The sequence below is a fragment of the Rutidosis leptorrhynchoides genome, chromosome 2, assembly GCF_046630445.1.
Source record: "Rutidosis leptorrhynchoides isolate AG116_Rl617_1_P2 chromosome 2, CSIRO_AGI_Rlap_v1, whole genome shotgun sequence".
Lineage (NCBI taxonomy): Eukaryota > Viridiplantae > Streptophyta > Magnoliopsida > Asterales > Asteraceae > Rutidosis > Rutidosis leptorrhynchoides.
The window spans coordinates 670,322,793-670,332,733 of NC_092334.1; positions in this window are offsets into that span (position 1 = coordinate 670,322,793).

The window sequence follows — 9,941 nt, forward strand, 5'->3', positions numbered from 1 at the left end:
TAGTTCTATTTTTATTTGATGTAGGATCAGTGGCGATTATACTAAGGGGTGAGTGGGGTCAAAGGACCCCATTAATTAAAAAATTTTATATATTAAATACTAATAAAATTAAATAGGACACAACTAAATTTATAGCTATGACCCCATATGCTTTTAAAATTAATGGTTTTTAATGAAGTAAATAGAAGTTTTTTTTATGAAGTACCAATCAAATTGTATAGGACAATATTGAATTTTGATCATAAAATCGCCACTAAGTAGGATATATACCCGGAAAAAATTCGGTGTATGCTATCTACTTGTTTATGTGTCATTATCAACTTAACAAATATAAAGTTTTGACCTGATAATTCTTGTCAAACTTACGTGGCGATGACTTGACGCATATGTGACATTTTGGTGAAAAATGAAGCTAATGATATTTCCTATAACACCTGTTCAAGGGAAACCTATTTAACTTGAATCCGGGTCACGTATTTCGAGGTAAGTAAAATTTCTGAATTCAACCCGGGTCACGTACTTCGTTTCACTCCCTTTTAAAAATTGTTCCTTTCAGTTCGCTTCTTAAATATCGTCATTACATACGCACACACAAAAGCACCATGTTAAAGCGTCTTTAGTCGTAATACACCAAAACTAAGTGCCTAAAGCTAAGCAAGTTGCAATATTATTACGTTAATCAACTTTAGTAACCGTTTTAAGTCGCCTGAGATGTACTTATCGATTAAAAAATAGTTTCTTCTTCATGCTCATCAGCCGCCTAAAACCATCAAACTAGTTCAATTTGAAGACCTAGGTGATAGACGTAATGACTTTACAAACACCAACTTCAAAGTAGATGTTTTAGGTTTAAATAACGATAGGGTCCGACTATTGGAACCACCCCTACCAATCTTATATAGGCTGACATCACTAGTTCACTACTATTCCCTCCTTTTGTATATAATGAAATTAATAAATAATAATAATAATTATGAAATTAATAAATAATAATGATAATAAATAAAAAATACTTCATAACCATTACTGAATACATCCTTTTAGTGCATACATTTTTTACGGCTGATATATAATAATGATGGGACAAGGTTGCAAAAGACGTGAGACGGCGTCGAGACGGCCGGATCCTAAAAAGGTCGAGACGTTCGAGACGGGGTCTAGACGGACGTTGACCAAAGTTGACTTTTAAATATATAAGTATATAAATGTATATATGTGTACATATTTAAGGCCAAAAATTTTAATTGACTAATTTGTACCCATAATCGCTATCACCATTAATATAATACAGAAAATTCAAACTAAAATACGACAATTTTGACCGATTTTACCGACTTTCTGACTTTTTCGAATTTTGTGAGACTTTGTCTGATTTTTTTCAACTTTAACCCGAATTTTGACCGTTGACTGTCATATTAGACGGTTTTCTTCGAGACGGGACGTGCTAGTCACCAAACCGTCGCAACGGGCGTCGCAACGGCTCGAGACGGGGTGTTTTGCAACAGTTGATGGGAGTATACACTCCACGTTATGTCAAGTGTGTCAGATTTTTCGACCGATCATGTATAATATTTTATATAATTGTACTCTAAACCATATTTTGTTAGTATTAAATTGAAACTAAATAACTTTGCAATTTTATGTGTTCAATAATCGTGAAGAGAAAGAAAAATTATGGGTAAAACTTGAAAGTAAACTCTTTAAACTATATGTTTTTTGTCTGTGGACTATTAATATGCGACGGAAGAAGTATAATTATGTTAAAGTTATTAACTTTTAGAAAAAATAATTATTAAATTAATAAATTATAAAAGTAATCATAACTTGAAAAATAAAAAACAAAGAAAACAAAGACAAGTCGAGTAATAGACTTGAATTTTTGAGAAAAAGAAAGGAAAACACTATAATTATTAAATATTATTTAATTATAAAATGAAAAACGCTGACATTGAATTGATGGTCCAGAGTAATGCAGGCCTAAAGGGGTGTCCCGTTAGAATTTCCCATAATGATAAACAGGTAACTTTATTTGACTCTCAGATTATATAATCAAATTTATCGCAGTAGAAGTTAAAAACAAACACCACTTCAGAACGTAAATTTAAACACCCTGTTAGTTGCTAACTCATTAGTGAGATTCAGGGCCGGTCCTGAGAATTTAAGGGCCTAGAGCGATGTGGAAAAAAAGGCCTTTAGGCCCTAACGAATCGGTTTTTACTGGTTCGGGTTTTTTCGCCTTTTCGTCGGTATTGAACCGGTTTTACCGGTTTGGATTTTTTCGACGTTTTCCCGGACTCGACTTTGATTTTTTTTTTCCTTATTCAGTTTTTACGCGTTAGAAATTTAGCGCACAATTGGAGTAATCTACAAGGGCATGTAGACAATATTATACGGGATGATATTAAATGTAGATATTCTATAAAGTATGCATAATGTTACAAAGTGTTGAAATAAAAAGGATCAGAACTAGAATTAGCTCATCATTTTCTATAACAGAGTTGACCAACGTTGACTATAGTTGACCAAGAGTTACTAACGGCTATTTCTTCTTTTAGCAGATTACTTCAAAAGTAACAAAGCTCCATTCCAAATTAGAAAGTATCTGTTACAACATTTGTCTTATATATAGGCTAGTTTCCATTGTAAATGAATCAACTAATCTGTATCAATTCATGAATCAATACAAAAATCAATTATCTACATTCAAAATATCTAATTAACATGGTATCAGAGCTTTGGTGTTGATCTTGGATCATAACACCCAATTAAGCTTCATCATTTACCAGGAAAACCAAGCTGCCATGTCGGGAGACGGTAGCTCGGCTCACTCAACCCATAGCAACCAGACACAGCTTAATCCTCATAAACAAACTGCTACAGCCATCACCAAATCCCAGCCATCAATAAAATCAAAAGGAAAATTAGAAATTGAGACGGCGGCGACGGTGGTGATGACAGCAACAACAGCGGCGGTCGGCGGCAACCATACAGCTACCAGCAACGACACCGCGAGAGGTAAAAACTTACCTTTAAATTCTTGTTCTTCGCAAAAACTGGCCGGAATTAATGGGGAGAGGGTGAAACCCTCAAACCCTAAAGCTGCACATAAATCGCAAATATTGACTAAATCGATTAGGGAAAAACCTAATCATTGTCAATCGGCCAGAGAAAGAGGGCAGGACCATAATCGGTTTCATTGCCTTCAAGAGGGGCTAAACCCCGATTTAATTTCGAGCAGTAACAGACATCATATAGGTAGTGATGGAGAAAGGGGTACTCTGTACCCTAAGTTAAACAAAGAAAAAGAGTCAAACGACTCTTCAATGAATAATGGGTCAAAAAATGGCTCTTCATGTAATAAGAAGTCAAATATCCAATTTAATCCCTTGAGTCCTATTATTATACAATCTAACCCCTGTATCATTAAAACTTCTGACGAAAACAACTCTTATAAAAGTTTTAAAAATTCATATTTTGACACTAGAGCTTTAAATGGTAACGCAAATATTGTTTCAAATAATACAAAAAATAACGAATGGATTTTTTACTGCGGTGCTGCTCACACAATGACTTTTGAAAAATCTGATTTTTATTCCGAATCACAACCCCGTGTTAATAAAATTCAAACGGCTAATGGAGGGATTGTACAAGTTAAAGGGGGTGGGAGAATCGAAATTACTCCAACTTTGAAATTATCTAATTGTTTATATATCTCGTCCCTGTCTCATAAACTATTATCCATTAGCCACGTTACAAAAGAACTAAATTGTTCTGTTCTATTACACCCCACTTTTTGTATCCTTCAAGACATTAGGACTGGGGCAATTATTGGACGTGATACTGAACGGGGTGGGTTGTACTATGTGGACGAAATAACCCAACAAGGTACCGTGATGCTTGCTCACGGAACACCTACGAGGGAAGCTTGGTTATGGCATAGGAGGTTAGGTCACCCATCTGCCGGATACTTACATGCTTTATTTCCTGGTTTTTTTCCATCCAACAATACCTTAAAGTGTGAAACGTGTATTTTGGCCAAAAGTCATCGAAGTACATTCAAACCTAGTAATACTAGGAAAGATGTACCTTTTGCTCTAATCCACTATGATGTGCGGGGTCCTGCGCCGGTTATTTGGGGGGAGGGGGGGAAATTTCCGATACTTTGTCCTGTTTATTGACGACCATTCACGGATGACATGGATTTTTTTTTTTTTGACTCACAAATCTGAAGTGTTTGAAAAGTTTTCCCTTTTTTTATAAAATGATAAAAACTCAATTATACAAATTTTGAGATCCGATAATGGGGGTGAATTTGTCAATGCCTCAATGAAACAATTTTGCGAAGAAAACGGGATTATTCACCAAACTTCTTGCGCTCACACTCCCGAACAAAATGGAGTAGCCGAACGAAAAAATCGACTACTCTTAGAAATGACAAGAGCTTTATTAATTGAATCTAAAGTTCCGAAGAGTTTTTGGCCCGAAGCTCTTGCTTCCGCTACCTATCTTATCAACCATTTACCTACTAAATTTTTGGGCACAAAAACCCCTAAAGATACCCTGTCCCAATTCCATAACCTCCCGCCTTCATTTAGCATTGAACCTCGTATATTTGGGTGCTCGGTCTTTGTCCATATTCCAAAACATGAGCGTACCAAACTTGATCCTGGTGCGAAAAAATGTGTCATGATTGGGTATGGAATAAACCAAAAGGGATATCGGTGCTATAGTCCAAAAAGACGTCATGTCTTTACTACAATGAACTGTGACTTTGTCGAAACCGAATATTTTTATGATACCCAACTCACGAGTGAGGGGAGAAAGTGGATAATGACACTCTAAGTTGGATACAATGGACACCTAATCCTGACAATATCCAAATTCCAATATCAAATCCCGACAATATCCAAACATCAACATCAACACCAAATCCTGAGACACCAAATACTACAACACAAGATGAACCAAAATATTCGAATCAAAGTGAATCAATTCCCGACTAACCGCAAAGTTCAAATCAAAGTGAATCAATTCCCGACGAACCGCAAAGTTCAAATCACGAATCAACTCAACAAATTCCAGTGGAACCTCTTGCAAGTCAGAATGAATCAAATGAAGGTTATGTACTTCCTCCAAGAGCTAACAGGGGAGTTCCACCTAAAAGATATGATCCCGAGAAAGAAGCTCTTAGATCGAGATATCCGATGGCGAATATTGCCAACGAAAATTTATCAGAAGAAGCAAAGAAATTCAATTCCGCGATATACTCTGAAGAAATACCAACTACCGTAGAACAAGCGCTAAAATCAAAAATCTGGAGAAAGGCAATGGAAGTTGAAATGGAAGCTTTGAAGAAAAGTGATACATGGGAAAAATGTATTCTTCCCCAAGAGAAGAAGCCAGTAGGATGTCGATGGGTGTTTACAATAAAACACAAACCAGATGGCACAAATGAAAGATACAAAGTCCGGCTAGTTGCCAAGGGATATACTCAGACTTATGGGATAGACTATTCCGAGACTTTCTCACCGGTGGCTAAAATTGACACCATTAGAGTTCTCTTCTTTATTGCCGCAAATAAAGGATGGCCTCTTCACTAGTTTGATGTGAAAAATGCTTTTCAACATGGCGAGCTCAAGGAAGAGGTCTATATGCAAGCTCCACCAGGATTCATAGAAAACTTCAAAAATAGGGAAGTTTGTCGCCTTAAAAAATCTTTATATGGGCTTAAGCAATCCCCTCGGGCTTGGTTTGGGAAATTTACCTTAGCCATGAAAAAATATAGCTATAAACAGAGTAATTCAGACCACACTTTATTTTTAAAATGAAGAAACAAAATGATAACTTGCTTGATTATTTATGTTGATGACATGATAATTACAGGAAATGACAGAGATGAATTTTTCAACTTAAAAACAAATTTATCAAACGAATTTGAAATGAAAGATTTGGGAAGGCTAAAATACTTCTTAGGGATTGAAGTATTACGATCTCAACAAGGAATATTTATATGTCAAAAGAAATATGTGCTTGATTTACTTGCTGAAACAGGGATGATCGACTGCAAACCAGCTGAGACCCCTGCAATTCCAAACCAAAAGCTATTTATTGAAGAAGGAGCTGAACTTGCAGATCAAGAACAATATCAAAGGATCGTTGGAAAGCTGATCTACCTTGCTCATACTCGCCCAGATATAGCATATGCAGTAGTAGTGGTTAGCCAATTTATGCATCACCCTCAAGTACATCACATGGAAGCTGTATGGAGAATCATCAGATACCTCAAAGGAACAGCTGGGCATGAAGTTGTATTCAAAAACAACGGACACCTCAAAACTCAGATATATACAGATGCAGGTTGGGGAGGTGAAAAAGGAGAGAGAAGATCCACATCAGGGTATTTTTCCTCAGTTGGGGGGAACCTAGTTACATGGAAAAGTAAAAAACAAAAGGTTGTTGCTCTTTCAAGTGCTGAAGCTGAGTACAGAGTGATAGCACGAGGAGTACAAGAAGCGTTATGGATCCGAAAGCTACTAACAGAGATCGGATTTCCTCCAGAAGACACTAGTCAGATTTTTTGCGAAAACGAAGCAGCCATTGTTATTTCAGAAAACCTAGTTCAACATGATCGAACAAAACACTTTGAAATCAACAGACACTTTATCAAGGAAAAGCTTGAAGCAGAAATAATCTCACTACCATTTGTGAGATCAGAAGACCAGCTCGCAGACATTCTCACCAAATCAGTTAATGGAAGGCTATTCAACGAAGTATTGGTCAAGTTGAATTTTGGAGATCCCACTATTCAACTTGAGGGGGAGTGTTGAAATAAAAAGGATCAGAACTAGAATTAGCTCATCATTTCCTATAACAGAGTTGACCAGCGTTGACTATAGTTGACCAAGAGTTACTAACGGCTATTTCTTCTTTTAGCAGATTCCTTCAAAAGTAACAAAGCTCCATTCCAAATTAGAAAGTAGCTGTTACAACATTTGTCTTATATATAGGCTAGTTTCCATTGTAAATGAATCAACTAATCTGTATCAATTCATGAATCAATACAAAAATCAATTATCTACATTCAAAATATCTAATTAACACAAAGAACATGTATACAATATTATACGAGATGAAATTAACGAAATGAGATAATAAGGATTTGTATTATTCTTTATTTTGATAATAACAATCATATAATCCACAAGCAAAACTATTTATAACAAAGTTTGGAGAATATGTAAAAAGAAATACAGTAAGAATTATGGAGGTGGTAAAGTATGGAAATAAGTGATGGTCCAAAAATATGTCGTCTATATGGCAAAATAACATTTGAGACTTGATTAGTAAAACCACCGCATGTAAAAATATTGTGTGAATTAGTGAATTTGTCATCCCACATCGCTATATGAACGAGAAAACATACCCTATAAAAGTACAAGTATTTGATTTTAAATAAAAATGAAAGAAAAGTTGGGCTTCAATCCTTGGCCCTGATTTTTCCTCTATACAGATGAATGTGCTTAAGAATTGTGTTGCCTATTTAAAAATTATTGGCCCCAAAAAATATTATTTTTTGAAGAATTGTGTTGCCTATTTAAAAATTATTGGCCCCAAAAAATATTATTTTTTGGTTATTTTTTTTTTTGGCCATGTACAGTTGAACACTTTGTACCCTCTTTGGACCGGGCCTGGTGAGATGACATCTCTGGGAATTGTGTTGCCTATTTAAAAATTCTATACAGATGAATGTGCTTAAGAATTGTGTTGCCTATTTAAAAAGGGGATGATTCTCACACACACTTTTTTTATCCTCACACACCTATTTCAACTTTTTACCCTTCTAATAATACTCAATTGGTGTGTGAGAATCAAAAAAGTGTGTGTGAGAATCATCCCCTATTTAAAAATTATTGGCCCCAAAAAATATTATTTTTTGGTTAATTTTTTTTTTGCCCTGTGCAGTTGAACACTTTGTACCCTCTTTGGGCCGGGCCTGGTGAGATCACATCCCTGAAAGAAGAAATATAATATGGGCAATGATCATTTGCAAGTGCCTGAGATGACCTAAGAGCACACGGTGTCCGGGGTCGTTCCTCGACCATCCCCCCTAAACTGAAGGTGAGATCGAAGATCGGTCGAGGTCGTTCCCTAAACCGACGGTGAGATCGAAGATCGGTCGACACCGGCACGGCGTCCATCTCGCCGTCAGTGGTCAAGGTCGAGCCAACAACGGTGTGAAATATAGCCGTTGAGTTGGTGATCTTGAAAATATAACCGTTCAAAACGGTTAGTTTTTTTCCTTCTTATAAATACTACAACAATTTATCTCATTTTACTCACACAACTATATCTTTTTTATTACTTTCTCTCTATAATATTTAAATTATCACTTTAATATTTATTTTGATATTATTAATCACAAAATGTCGTCTTCTTCGAGTTCTTTCCACGACTCATTCACAAACTATACACTAAACCTACTTGATGAAGATTATTCTTCTGAATATGATGTAAACTCGCGTAGTTATATACGTCGTAGTCATTACAAGGAAACAAGCGGGTGCTCGCAAATATGTTGAAAGAACTTTTGAGATTCTACATGTTCGTTGGCATATTCTTTAACAACCCGCGCGAGCTTACGAAGTGAATCTAATGAGATAACTTATGTACACATGCATCGTAATACACAACATCATTATCAAAGACAATGGTTACAACCTTGCAGAGGATGATTGGGTAGTTGAGCCGGTTCAACATATAGAACGGACTTGGATCGAGAGGTGCGACGCTCGTGCAAGAAGAAAGGGAGTTACGTGATAGAGAAGTGCATGAACGTTTACGATCTGATTTGATTGAACATTTATGGAATCTTCGAGACGACTTATGAATTTTATGAGACGACTTATTACGTTATCTAGTTTATTTTACGAATGTTTTGAATAAATGTAATCTAGTTTATTTTATGAATTTTAATAAATGTAATGTAGTTTATTTTATGAATTTCAATTTAGTATTTTATTTTTATTATATGAAATTGATTTAAATAAAATATTAAAACACAATTAAAATAATAATAAAATAATAAATGGACACTGAAATGGACATTGTGAACACCTCCACCCATGTCACTGTCAGTCAATTTTGGTTTCCATTGTCGACACTGAAAAATGGATACTGAAATAGATTACGGACACCCTGTGCTCTAATAATCTGATGCAAATCTTTCTCCATAAGCTCATAAACAGAATAAACCTCTTTGAACCTTGCTTCATTCATCGGGCCATATTCTTTAAAAGCAATCACATTTTCATGTTGAATATGGCGAAGAACTTTAAGTTCACGTAAAGTTCTAAGCTCATATGGTTGTCAAACATAATATGATTCTTGTTGTCACAACTTTCTCATTTGTCTGTCGGTTTATAGAAGAACATACGAAACCATATGCACCTCGACTAATAGGTTTTACGGGAACGCATTTTGTCTCGAGTTAAAATGATGCCTACCATATGGTCATATGGATGAGTTATGTTTTACTTCTGATCTAGTTCCGCGTGGTAGTTCGACCGGAGTTTCTATTTTTCTAGATGATATTAATAACCCAAACAATGTTATGGATACCTCGAGTTGATATAAAGGCATTATTAATGGTCTATTCAATATGGTCTCTGGATTTTGTTTTACTGTATTTTGATCATGTAATGTTTTGCAAGATAGCAAATAATCCAAAACAAGTTGGAATGCAGCTACAAATAAACAATAAAAAAAATAAAATTTAAACAATCAAGGAAAAAAAAAACATTACTTTCTTCATAACAAAATCTCTGGGGAATTTCATCGAACACTTTGAAGGAATTTCATGGCTCTAGTTATTTAGCCGACAACAAGGTCGATTTATTGGCGACTTGACTGACTCTTAGAACCTAAAGTAAACTTCAGACAGG